Source organism: Gorilla gorilla, chromosome X (genome assembly GCF_029281585.2).
Source record: "Gorilla gorilla gorilla isolate KB3781 chromosome X, NHGRI_mGorGor1-v2.1_pri, whole genome shotgun sequence".
In the NCBI taxonomy this organism is placed as follows: domain Eukaryota; kingdom Metazoa; phylum Chordata; class Mammalia; order Primates; family Hominidae; genus Gorilla; species Gorilla gorilla.
The window spans coordinates 12,571,680-12,585,929 of NC_073247.2; the positions used below are offsets into that span (position 1 = coordinate 12,571,680).

The following is a 14,250-nucleotide window of genomic DNA, read 5'->3' on the forward strand; positions in this document are numbered from 1 at the left end:
ATAATAATAATAATAAAAAGAAGAGAGTACACAGGAAGCAGTGCTGAATAAATAAATGTATAAAACAAAGTCTGAATGTGTTAGTGCACAGTTGTGAAAATAATCTGGAATTAACATTTCACATGGGAGGTAATTGAAAGAGCAGAGAAGAAAGAGAGAATAAGCATATGTTCATGTTTTTGTTTTGTCTGGGAAGAAGACATAGGTAATGACTATCTTTATATTTGATAGAAAATATAAGCTTAAATACGTGTGCTGACAGGTGAAAGGTGGTTACCACTAGAAAACTAGAAAAGATGTGTACAAGTTTCAGAGCCTTAATGGGAAATGCGTGGATTGAAGAAAACCTGATTCATGCAGTCAGAGGTGGGTGGGAAAGAATTACACCGAAGAAGCAGAAAATCTGATATATGTAAAAAAGGGAAAATAATATAAAGTGAAACTGCAGGACTCAATCCAAATATTACCATGATCATAATAAACATGGATGGATTAAAATTCCTTTAAAAAAGATAGGCTTTCTGAATGGGAAAATAAACATAAAATCCGGACATACAGTAGTGTAGGAGGCAGCTTAATTAAAAACAAACAAAATGTTGAAAATAATAGATGCATTTGATATGATTCTGTTCCACTATCCAATCTAAGTAATGGTCAATTACTTTATAGATTGTTCTTCAGTTTTTTGTTTTTTTTTTTTTTTGAGACAGAGTCTCCCTTTATCCCTCAGGCTGGAGTGCAGTGGCGCGATCTTGGCTCACTGCAACCTCTTCCTCCCAGGTTCAAGCAATTCTCATGCCTCAGCCTCCACAATTGCTGGGAGTAGAGGCGCCCGCCACCACGCCCGGCTAGTTTTTGTATTTTTAGTAGAGACGGGGTTTCACCTTGTTGGCCAGGCTGGTCTAAACTCCTGACGTCAGGTGATCCACCCGCCTCAGCCTCCCAAAGTGCTGGGATTACAGGCTTGAGCCACTGTGCCCAGCCTTCAGTTTGGTTTTGTCCAGTGTTTTCTCATGATTAGACTGAGGTTATGCATTTTTGGCAAAAAAATCATCAGAATTGATGTAAGTTTTCAGTGTGTCATGTTACGGAGTGCATGATGTCTGTATGTCCTGTCCTGGTGATGTTAAATTTCATCACCTGGATTAAGTGGTGTCTGTTGGAATTCTCCACTGTAAAATTATTATTTTTTCTGATCCAGGAAAGGTTAAGCAAGAGTCTGGCACCATTTTAAGTCTAATAAGAAACATTTACTATCTGATTTCTCTGAAGCCTGCTACCTGCGGGCTACATGTGCATAATAAAAACTTTGGTCTCCTCAACGCCTTATCCTCACCCAGACATTTCCTTTCTATTGATTACAGGTCTTTAATCAGAAAATCCTGGAATCCACCTACGACCTGGAAGTTCCTCACTTTGAATGGAATCCCACCTTTCTGGACTAAGCCATTGTACGTCTCACATGTGTCGATTGATGTCTCCTGTCCCCGTAAATTGTATAAAGCCAAGCTGTCACCCAACCACCTTGGGCACTTGTTCTCAGGACCTCCTTGGGGCTGTGTCGTGAGCCATTGGTTAAATGAATAACTCTTTTCAAATATTTTACAGAGTTTGACTCTTTTCATGGACATTAATTGGTGTCCTACACGTGGGGCCTCAGAAAAGACTCAGAATCCTTGACGCAGTTGCCCGAACCCGGAGCTAAGGTACCCGCGGGGCCATTGGAAGCCCTCCCTGGCTTTAGGTTTCTCCTCCAGTGGAACCGGTGAGTCCTCTGCAGCTCTGGACCTTCCATTTGGTTGATGGTCCTTGGTTCATTCTGAGCTGTTTTTCTACCTCCTTTTTATTTTTCTCCTAGGAAGTTGTTGTATAGGATCCTACTTTAGGTTTGGTGGTGCATTCTAAATGGTCTTCTCCACTGCCCTTTTCCCCCCAAATTAATCTCGATTGGCCTGTGAGTACATTTGCGTGAGAGACTGAACTGCCACTTTTGTGGCATAATTTTGAATTGCCAAATGAGAGGCTGACCTCCTCAGCTTGGAAAAGATAGGGAGTTTTGCTCCTCCTAGCCAAAAACCACCCCTGGGTGGTAGGGGTTGAGTGGGAGTCTCTGGGGGATTGACTCCTGCCATGATGTGCAGTGACCCTACAGGGAACCACACAACAAAATTAATTTTAAGAGGCTCATCCAGGAGACAGGTGTAAGAGCTGATCACTTGCTATGTTGAGCCCTGTCAGGGGTCTAGACCTCTGGAGAGAGAAACTCAGACACGTGAAAGGGTAGAAAGACTCAGTGGTGACACACAGTGTAGTCCCTCTCATAGCCAGCACACTTCAATCCACCCTACTAAAACCCAGGCCACAGTTTAGTTCCTCATTTTTAAATAAAAGTGGGAGACATAGCATGTAAGGATGAGGAAAGGCGGAGACAGCGACCCCCATTTGGGCACCCCTTTTGGTTCTCTGGTTCCTCTACTTGCAAGTATTTGTGTAAGTGGGAAAAGCTTGAGGGCATGCCAGGTCAAACAAGAAGCTTCCTGTTACATATTATGTCTGTGCTTGTTCACATTTTAAACTGCTGCACACATTACACCAGAGAAAATTCCAGCCCATAGGTCAACCTGCAACCATTCAGTTCCTAAGTCCTCTATTTTGCTCTTTTCTTTTCTGCCTACTTTAAATCTTCTGTGTACTTTTTGTTCTTTTCTTTTTCTTTTTTTTTTTTTTTTTTTGAGACAGAGTCTTGCTCTGTCACCCAGGCTGGAGTGCAATGGCGCTATCTACTGCAGCCTCTGCCTTCCAGGTTCAAGCGATTCTCCTGCCTCAGCCTCCCCAGTAGCTGGGATTACAGACGTGCGCCACCACGTCTACGTAATTTTTGTATTTTTAGTGGAGACAGGCTCTCACCATGTTGACCAGGCTGGTCTCGAACTCCCGACCTCAAGTGATCCGCCGGCCTCGGCCTCCCAAAGTGCTGGGATTACAGGCGTGAACCACCACTCCTGGCCCTTCTGTTACTTTTCCACTGCTGTTGAGATAGAAGTCACTGTTGGGATCCAACCTTTTTGTTTGTGTAAACTGGTGAGTTTGTGTTGATATCTCTTGCTAGAGTTCTGAAGTAAAAGCTATAGGATCTTTGTGTGAGTGTGCATGCGTGTTTAGATGTGTATATGTACATGCACATATGTGTGCACATACATACGTTTTTTACGTGCTTTAGCCCTGAAGTGTCAAATTGGCTTCAAGTCAAAGAGTACTCATAAATTAAATAATAAGCCAAAAGCTTTTCAAGTTCACATGACTTACATAAATCTTTAATAAATAAGCTGGCTTTAAAATTATTGGTACGATAGTATTAGAAATATCTTAAAAATTGTCAGCATACATGTTTGTTTGCATTTACTGATCAAGCAGTTTCATATTTACCTCTGACAGATATTGTAAGGTGTCAAAATTTGGCATAAGGCTTACAAAACTATAAACCCAGCAACCCAGCATGAAACACAATAATCTTTGTTTCTGTACTTTTTGAGAAATAAGATGTTTAATGTTATTAGTGTAGTAAAAATAGCTAAATCCCAAGTTATCAGTAAAATATCTATATATTTAAAATTTTTGCTTAGGCAAACACAGAAAATTCATAGACTATAAAAATGGTTAACAGGGAAATAACTTTAAATGATGACTATCAGAGTTTTCACAGATAATCTAGGTAAAAGATTTTATAAAATTAATTAGGTAAATGTAATGAAACAAATGCCTGTAAATAAATATAATTTAGAATCTAAAGTTAAATAATAGATATTCACTAAATGTCTGGGCCATTTTCAATTTAAATAAATTGTATTATAGAAAAACTTTTCTAAAAAATATGTTCTTATTCAAAGCTAAGTTATTTTCATCTAATTCCATGTTTATTTATTTATATTTTTTGAGATGGAGCCTCGCTCTGTCTCCCAGGCTGGAGTGCAATGGTGCAGTCTCAGCTCACTGCATCCTCTGCCTCCCAGGTTCCAGCGATTCTCCTGCCTCAGCCTCCCTTGTAGCTGGGATTACAGGTGCCCACCACCATGCCTGGCTAATTTTTGTAATTTTAGTAGAGATAGGGGTCTTGCCATGTTGGCCAGGCTGGTCTCGAACTCCTAACCTCAGGTGATCCACCCACCTAAGCCTCCCAAAGTGCTGGGATAACAGGTGCGAGCCACCGCACCCGGCCAGATTCTAGGTTTATTTAAGGGTTATTTATGAAATATGGTAAAAGGAACCAAGAAACAAGAGATGTAAAGAAAGTTAGGCTGCGTGCATTGGGTCACACCTGTAATCCCAGCACTTTGGGAGGCTGAGGCAGGCGGATCATGAGGTCAGGAGTTTGAGACCAGCCTGACCAACACAGTGAAACCCCACCTCTACTAAAAATATAAAAATTAGTCAGGCATGGTGGCACGTGCCTGTAATCCCAGCTACTCAGGAGGCCGAGGTAGGAGAATTGCTTGCACCCGGGAGGCAGAGGTTGCAGTGAGCCAAGATCGTGCCACTGCACTCCAGGCTGGGTGACAGAGCGAGACTACTCCATCTCAAAAAAAAAGAAGAAGAAAGTTACAAGGAGGTATTTTTGGTAAGAAATGTTAAAAGAAAAATAATTTTGTGTGAGAAAGAATCTTGTTAAGAGATATGTTTAGGACAGAACAGAAAATCCAAGCAGGTTGTATATGGTCTGTGCAAGTCATAATATAGTCTGTAAAAAAGGAATTCAAAAAAATTTTTATGTAATTAAGTTTGCTATAACTAAAAGGAGATTATAATCATTCTAGGTATTGGACTTCAATAATAAAAATACAGTAATGCAAAAGGAGATCATTGGTTAGAACAAGATTTTCTTAAAATGCTGATGTACTCAGTGAAATTGCAAGAAGTTTTTTATTTTTGAATTCCATAATCTCTTCTTGAAATTCTTCAGATGGACATCCTAGGGGTTCCACTTCTGCTGCATCCTGCTTGCCTCAGAGCTTTCCCTCTTTTGAAAAGGCCTGGGATGGTAACTCTCTCCTTCAACTTTTGCTGGCTCCCGTAATTTTTTAAAAATTAATAGTCTAAAGGAAGAGAGAGAAGTTTTGAAAACAGGCAAGTGAAAAATGTTATAGGATGTGCCTCTATCTGTGTCTCTGTCTATAAGTTTATTTATTGTCTGTTTGTTTGATTGGTTTGTTTATTTTGGAGACAGGGTCTCACTCTGTCACCCAGGCTGGAGCGCAGTGGTGTGATCTTGGTTCACTGTTCCCTTGAGCACTGGGCTCAAGGGATCCTCCTGCCTCACCTCAGCCATCCATGTAGCTGGAACCACAGGTGCATACTATCTCGCCCAGCTAATTTTTTGTATTTTTTATGTAGAGATGGGGTTTTGCCATGTTGGCCAGGCTGGTCTCAGTCCTGAGCTCAAGCGATCCACCCGTCTTGGCCTCCTAAAGTGCTAGGATTACAGGCGTGCGGCACCATGCCTGGCCTTGTTTCTAAGTTTCTATCTGTCATGAGGAAGTAATATTTCAGTACCAAATTATATGAAAGAGCTCTAATCAAATGGCTTAAAGAAAAGTAAGTGCTTATCAGACAACCAAAAGCTAGCTCAGACGCTTTTAATTGACATTCCTTTAGTAATCTTTGGTAAGACTAATTTGGTAAATTTAATTTCAAAATCCTGTCCAGTGGTTTAAAATCTTAGAGTCACGTTAGATGGGACTGTTCCCCTGACCTTGACCCCCTTGGTGGGCAGGAACTGGAGTGGCTCATGTTACTCAGCCTGCAGTTTGTGGACAGCTATGTGTTAACAGCTCAGTGAAGGGTCAAGGTGACAGCCTTCTGCACCTGTCCTTTTGGACACCGACTTCTTGTTTGGTGTCCAAGAATCATCAGGTCACACAAACCGAAAGATGATGAATGTGGAGGACTTTATTGAGCGGTGGAAGTGGCTCTTGGTGGAAGAGGAGCTGGAAAGGGGATGGTGTGTGAAGAAGGTGATGTTTCTCTGAAGCCTAGCCTTCTCTGGCTGGGCTCCCCTCCAAAACCACACCGTCTGAAGTTAGTCATGTTTATCTGTAGTCTCCAATGCTCAGTTACTTCTCTGCTCGCCACTCAGTAGCTTGTATCCCTGCCGGTCAGCTGCTTGTGTTGCTTTTTTCTTTCTCTTTTTCGTTTTTCTTCCTGCCAGCTGGTCTGGTCCTTATGGGCACAGGATAGGGGGCAGGGCAGGCCATAAAGGCAATCATCTGGGCAGAGAAACGAGGTCAGCTGCTTTCACTAGGGCCGAGTTTCCAGAATTGAGGTTGTAGTTTAGCCGGGAGCCCAGCCATCCTGTATCAATGTTAGATTAAATTAGGCAATCCTAGGTTTGGCACTGGAAGTTAGGGTTACTGGGAGTTGGAATAGTAGGAGAGTAAGATGTATTTTTGGTGAGGTTTATAAAAACACAAAGATGTGGTTTTTGCCAAAGAAAATGTAATGTTTAGAGGCTATTTCAAGGTCACTTTAAAATAAATGGAAAATTATGTAGATAAAACTCATTGGAGAAAGAGAAAAATAAAGAGGTGGGGAATGAGAAACCTTTGACTTTTGGGTGGCCACGTGGTCACACATGGTAATGAAGTGGCATCATTGTCTGGGGTAAATACCCGAGATTCATTGTCTCATGGCCACAGAAAACGAGGACGTGGACACACAGAATGAGGTTGAGAGCAGAAGTTTAATAGGCAAAAGAAAGAGAAGAGCTCTCTGCAGCAGAGCGGGGTCCTGGAGAAGTGGGTTGCTGCTTCTTTGCTGAAATGCAGCAAGTTTTATAGATGAGCTTGAGGAGGCAGTGTATGATTTACATAGGACACAAAAGATTGGTTGGACCAGGTGTACCATTTGCATAGGGCACGTAAAGCTGGTTAGGACTAGATGTGTCATTTGCATAGGGCATGAAAAACTGGCCTAATCTTTTTTTTTTTTTTTTTTTTTTGAGATAAAATTTTGCTCTTGTTGCCCAGGCTGGAGTGCAATGGTGCCATCTCAGCTCACTGCAACCTCTGCCTCCCAGGTTCAAGTGATTCTCCTGCCTCAGCCTCCTGAGTAGCTGGGATTACAGGTGCCTGCCACCACACCTGGCTGATTTCGTACTTTTAGTACAGATGGGGTTTCTCCATGTTGGTCAGGCTGGTCTCAAACTCCTGACCTCAGGTGATCTGCCCACCTCGGTGCCTAATCTTTTATTATGCAGATGGACTCTTTACCTGGCTAGTGCCATGTCGCCTGTTTTTTTTGTTTGTTTTGTTTTGTTTTTTGAGACGGAGTTTCACTCATTTTGCCCAGGCTGGGGTGCAGTGGCGTGATCTTGGCCTAATGCAACCTCTGCCTCCCGAGTTCAAGCAATTCTCCTGCCTCAGCCTCCTGAGCAGCTGGGATTATAGGCATGTGCCACCACGCCTGGCTAATTTTTGTATTTTTTTAAGTAGAGACGGGGTTTCACCATGTTGGCCAGGCTGGTCTCGAACTCCTAACCTCAGATGATCCGCCCGCCTCGGCCTCCCAGAGTGCTGAGATTACAGGCGTGAGCCACTGCGCCTGGCCTCTGGTTTTTTACTGTACACGTGGTGACAAAGAAAAGGGAAGATGGAGCCTCCATGTTGAACATACCTGGCTTCCAGGTAGCCCTTTCCCATTGGCACAGCTGCCAGCATTTACCCATGCAAGCTTCCAGCTTGCTTATCTATGCCTGCAGCTCTATTTTCCAGGCTGCTCTTTGTTAAAAAGAAATGATTTGGGGGCTCCTTTTTAAAAAGGGAAATTCTGCCAAGGACTCTTTTACCCTCACTATCTGCCTGAATAATTTCTTTCTAGTTCCTCTATCAGTAAGGAGATGCAACTGGCTTGTCTTCAGTCACTAAAGGTCAAAGCCACCAGAGGAATTTAGAGTTGGATCCTACTCATAGTCCCAGGGAATTTAGTTCACTGGATGTATAGCAAATGCAAATTAATAAGGAAAAAGTGAACTATTCAGTCCCTTGCTTACTGCCTCTGTAGTTGCTAAAATGAAAGTAAAAGAGCGCTGCCTTGGGCGTGAAGGCGGCACCAAGCTCAGATGTGGGTCTGTCTCAGATCAGGCCAGTGACCTCAAAGCTTCCTACACAAGGAAAAATTAAGCCACGTCAACCAAAAGTTACCTCTGAGACCTGTGATTACCAAGAAGATAGACATGTGGAGGAAGGGCAAAACCAAGTAACTATTAAACCCAGAGGCTATTTACAGGGCTGTTCAGTCTTTTGGCTTCCCTGGGCCACACTGGAAGAAAAATTGTCTTGGGCCATGCATAAAATACACAAACACTAATGATAGCTGATGAGAAAAAAAAAAGGGAAGAAAATGTCATAACATTTTCAGAAAGTTTACACATTTGTGTTGGGCCACATTCAAAGCTGTCCTGAGCCACCTGCGGCCCGCGCGCCGTGGATTGGACAAGCTTGAAAAGGAATTGGTTCATCTTCTAGACTGGTATCGTCAGCTTCCCGAGTTCCCTTTTCTAAAATGGGTTGTAAGAATGACTACTTTAAGAACAGTATGTTTATTTATTTATTTTTTTGAGAAAGGGTCTCATTCTGTCACCCAGACTGGAGTGCAGTGGCATGATCTCAGCTCATCGCAACCTCCACCTCCTGGGTTCAAGTAATTCTCCCACCTCAGCCTCCTGAGAAGCTGGGATTACAGGCACATGCCACCATGCCCGGCTAATTTTTCTATTTTTTGGTAGAGATGGAATTTCACCATGTTGGCCAGACTGCTCTTGAACTCCTGACCTCAGGTGATCTGCCCACCTTGGCCTCCCAAAGTGCTGGGATTACAGGCGTGATCCACTCTGCCCAGCCGAGATGTTTAATTTTGAAATGCCACAGAAAGAAAGAGCATGTTTGGGCTGGTGCAGGGCCCGCGGCTCACTCACCACTAAACACTTGCTGATGAGTGTATGGGACCCAGATGCACAGGAAGTTTTCCCTGAGGAAATGGCCAGCCTGGTGGACTAGGTAAACACCACTACAAGGCCTGTTTATCCTGAAAAGGGGACTGCCCAGCCCTCCCTATAAAATGCCAAGTGGAGCACCCTAGATAAAGCAGCTGATGTGCTTCATATGCAAGCCATGTGGGATTGGCTTAACGATGACCGGGATATTCACCAGCTGAATATGCCCATTACCCAATGTATTAGTCCGTTTTCATGCCGCTGATAAAGACATACCCGAGATTGGGCAATTTACAAAAGAAAGGGGGGTAATTAGACTTACAGTCCCACGTGGCTGGGGAAGCCTCACGATCATGGTGGAGGGCAGGGAGGAACAAGTCACATCTTACATGGATGGTGGCAGGCAAAGAGAGAGAGCCGAGCGAAAGGAGTTTCTCCTTGTAAAACCATCAGATCTCGTGAGACTCATTCACTACCACGAGAACAATATGGAGGAAACCGCCACCAGAATTCAATTATCTCCCACCGGGTCCCTCCCACAACAATGGGAATGATGGGAGATACAATTCAAGATGGGCATTGGGTGTGGACACAGTCAAACTATATCACCGAGGTCACAGTGTGAAAGGAAAATAAATCTCAGGACCCCAACATCACTAAGCCAAGGGAAGAGTCAAGCTGGGAACTGTGTCAGGCAAGCCTGCCTCCCATTTGATTCTTAAATAAGACAGCTACAAAGATAAGAAGCTACATACCCCCCTCACAATTTGTGCTTAAGGAAATTCCTTGTGGACAAAGGACAGACGGAACTCAAAGTCATCCTTCCAAGGCTCCCCTGAGACAAATGCTTATCTGATAACTTCCTCTGCCCCATTGCTTATGTAAAAGTACAGATTCACGGAGCCAGCCTAAGTTGTGTATTCAGTGGAAAGCTGATCAAGGACTCAAAAGAATGTAACCTTTTGTCTCTTGTCTACTTCTAATCTGAAAGCTCCCACTCCAAGTTGTCCTGAATTACCGAACTGAGCCCATGTATGTCTTACACATATTGATTGATGTCTCATGTCTCCCTAAAATATATACAAGCAAGCTGTGCCCTGAACACCTTGGGCACATGTCGTCAGGACTTCCTGAGGCTGTGTCACAGGTGCACGTTCTCAACCTTGGTAAAAGAAACTTTCTAAATTGACTGAGACCTGTCTCAGATATTTTGGGTTCACGGTAGATTCTCAGTGTATTAATGATGTTATGGGAAGAACTGTGAAGCTCATAAATTTGGAAAGGAAAGGTTTATTTCTATAAATGTTGTGGTTCAAGGGTCCCCTTCTACAAGAGCACCCCAGGTGACATGACTCTTGCAGAATCAAACAATGGTTGGAGAAATCTTATCAAATTTGCAGTTGTAGCTTTCCCTCATGGGTCTTACAGATGCTACCAAAAGACTAGGGTGTCAATGAGAAGAGACAAACTGTAAATTTTTTTAAGAGGTTTATTCTGAGCCAAATATGAGTGACCATGGCCGCCCGTGACACAGACTTCAGGAGATCCTGAGAACATGCGCCCAATGTGGTCTGAGGACAGCTTGGTTTTCTACATTTTAGGGAGACATGAGACATCGATCAATACATGTAAGACATACATTGTTTCCGTTCAAAAAAGGTGAGATAACTCAAAGTGGGGGATTCCAGCTCATGGATGGACAAGACACAAAAGGTTGCATTCTTTTCGGTCTTTGATCAGAATACACAATTTACATGTGACGGAGGTTGGGGGGTGGGGGTGGTGGGTAGAGGAATAGTGACTGATGCCTGTTCAGTGAATCTGCATGTTTGCGTAAACAATAGGGCAGGGGAATCTATCAGATATGCATTTGTCTCAGGTGAGCAGAGAGGGCTGACTTTCACTTCTGTCTCTCCTTTGACCCACACCTGTGAAGATAAGCCAAGGTGAAATTGAACAGAACTGTTTTAGGGTAAAGATCTTGAGGTCCACAAAAAATTTCTTTGTGGGCAAATTATGAAAGAGGTATGTAGCTTTTTGTTTTGTTTGTTTGTTTGTTTTTGTCTCCATAGCTGTCTTATTTAGGAGAAAATGGGAGGCAGGTTTTTCTGATGCAGTTCCCAGCTTGCCTTTTCCCCTTGGCTTGGGGATTTTGGTTTCCTTTCACTAATTAACAAACAAAATTAATAAATTAACAAACAAAAACAGGGAAGGGAAAAGTGAGTCAAAGGGCTCATGCCAGAAGGGTGGAAATCTTTAGATAATTATTTTGTTATTATTATTAATTTTTCTTTTTTTGAGATGGAGTTTTGCTCTTGTTGCCCAGGCTGACATGCAATGGTGCCATCTCGGCTCACTGCAACCCCGCCTCCCAGGTTCAAGTGATTCTCCTGCCTCAACCTCCTGAGTAGCTGGGATTACAGGCACCTGCCACCACGCCCAGCTAATTTTTTTTTGTATTTTTAGTAGAGACGAAGTTTCACAATGTTGGCCAGGCTGGAATCTTTAGATAATTGTTAAGAAATAAAAGAAAAGGAAAATTGATGGAGTTAAAACAAAAGACTTTACAACATGATCAAAGGTTGGGTGGGCCACAGGGAGCCCCAACTGGTCCCCCAACATGAAGGGGCCCCATGCCAGTTTTCTTCATTTGCCTCAGATTGGAGAAGTTTAAGAAAAATTGAGGCTGGGCATGGTGGCTCAAGCCTGTAATCCCAGAACTTTGGGAGGCCAAGGCAGGCGGATCATCTGAGGTCAGGAGTTCGAGACCAGGCTGGCCAACATGGTGAAACCCCGTCTCTACTAAAAATACAAAAAAATTTGCTGGGCGTCGTGGCACGCACCTGTAATCCCAGCTACTCAGGAGGCTGAGGCAGGAGAATCGCTTGAACCCAGGAGGCAGAGGTTGCACTGAGCAGAGATCATGCCATTGCACTCCAGCCTGGGCAACAAGAGCGAAACTCTGTCTCAAAAAAAAAAAAAAAAAGTTTTAGAGCAGGAATGAAAAGAAGGAAAGTACACTTGGAAGACGGCCAAGTAGCTGACCTAAGAGATCAAGTGTATGGTTGGCCTTTAGACTTGGGGTTTTATAGGTTGGCATGCTTCTGGAGTCTTGTGTCCCTTCGCCGCTGAGTCTTCCCTTGGGGTGGGCTGTCCACACGCACAGTGGCCCGCCAGCACTCGGGAGGGGAGCATGCGCAGTGTGTTTACTGGAGTCGGACGCATGCTCACTTGAGGCGTTCTTCCCTTACCAGCTGAATGTTCCTAGAAGGTTATAGACCAGTTAAACTCCACCGTTTTGCTTCTCAGTGTGCATGCTTGAGCCCACTCACTCACCTCCTGAGATCGTATTGGGAAGCTGCTGACCACCAGTTTTAGGTGTTTTCTATTTACTGGGAGACGGCCTTTCCCTGGTGCTGACTGTGACCAATTATGATTTTAGAGACAGTTTATCAACCGCCTGACCATCACCTGATGGTCTTCTGACATTTCTGGTGTGTGTGGGGAGGGGAGCAGGGGGAACCCATCTCCTGCCCTGTTCATGCCTGACACGCTACCTACCCTAACAGTAGTGTCAGAGGTGTGTGAACCAGAACAACTCCATCTTAACTAGGAGCTGGGTAAAATGAGGCTAAAACCTACTGGGCTGCATTTCCAGATGATGGAGGGATTCTAAGTCACGGGATGAGATAGGAAGTCAGCAAAAAATACAGGTGATAAAGACCTTGCTGATAAAACAGGTTGCAGTAAAGAAGGCGGCCAAAACCCACCAAAACCAAGATGGCCACAAGAGGGACCTCTGGTCGTCCTCACTGCTACACTCCCACCAGCACCATGACAGTTTACAGATGCCATGGCAACGTCAGGAAGTTACCCTGTACAGTCTCGGGACCCCTGTCCTGTAACAGTAGGAGGCACAAGATCCCAAGTTTGTTTAAATCCCCTTAGGGCACCTCCCAAACCTTGCAGTGACCTGCCTTGCTGAGGGTGGGAGAACTGGCCCCATATCCTATCACCTGAAGGATCTCATTGTTGGTAGCCTCAGGTAGGACCCACCTGTCTGCAAAAAGCAAACAACAAAAATTTTAAAATCCACGCTCTCCTTCTGCTTGGGGTGAGGCTTCTGTAGACAGATCTAGGGCAGGTCTTCAAAGGGACAGTTTGAAAGAGGAGTCGTGAGGTCTGCCTTTTCCCAAAGCCTCCTCCCCCTGGGGACCTGCAAGGGCAAGGATGGGGAGATTGGATTCCATCGACATTGCATCTGCTTTGTTTTGAAAACTCCCCAGGTAGCTCTGCGGAGCCGGTTGCCTCCCTAAAGCCCCACACCCAGTCTTTTCTCTTCTTTTTCTTTTTTTTTTTTTTTTTTGAGAGGTCTCCAAGCTAGATGCATTCAATTCTTTCTGTATTCAACAAGATAACCCTCTAAAAAAAAACCTGTCTGCCGGGTTTTAAGTATTCCAGTAGAGACACATGCAGAGAAAAACATTTGCAGTGAAATGAGAGCTGTGACTGATGTTTCTGTTCCTTAGATCCTGGGGAAGCAGGAAGATACTCCAAGGAAACATCAGAAACCCAGGAGGCAGACAGAAGAGGACCCTGGTTTCCCCAACAGCCAAACCATAGCACTCACTGCTCTAAACTGCCTTTCTGAGAGCTGATTATTTTCCACATTTGAAAAATGGCCAAGCTGAGTCAAAAGATCCTCCCGTGAAACAGCTAGCTCACTCGGGGGTAATTCTAAGCACTGTAGATTCCTCCAAACACCTGTCTTTGCAAACCAAGCAACTTTTCCAGTGTACAATAAGACAATTAAGAGGAACAAAGCCATTCTAGCCCTCTCTTCACTCACCTTTTTCTTTGTCTATGTGATTTCAACATCAAGTTAATTGGCAATTGCGGTTACCATAAAGTGCTTCCTTGCCAGTTTTAGAGTGTCTTTCAAATTGCCCATGTATTTAAAATTGTCTTCTTCTTGGAAGATTAAGCCCTGCCTGAAAGCTTTTGTTTCAAATTACTATTGATTGAATCATACAGCCTTCAAAGGGAAGGAAATTCTAACACAGGCTATAATGCAGATGAACCTTGAGGCTGTTACGCTAAGTGAAATAAGCCAGGCACAAAAGGACAACTAGAGTGTGGTTCTGCTTATTTGAGGCGGTCAACCTAAAAGGAAGAAGCTGAGGCAAAATTAATATAAATAGTTTATTTGAGCCAAGCTTGAGGCTTGCAAACTGGAAGAATAGATTCAAGTTGCCCTGAATATACAC

At 43.8% G+C, this 14,250-nt stretch overlaps 1 long non-coding RNA gene across 1 annotated transcript; it reads left to right on the forward strand.

Moving 5' to 3' along the window:
* The first annotated feature begins 2,741 nt into the window (after positions 1 to 2,741).
* On the forward strand, positions 2,742 to 13,910 carry LOC134757905 (uncharacterized). Its single transcript, XR_010132503.1, has 2 exons — positions 2,742 to 3,081; positions 13,513 to 13,910. It is a non-coding gene; the product is annotated as an uncharacterized lncRNA (long non-coding RNA).
* Positions 13,911 to 14,250: the final 340 nt, after the last annotated feature.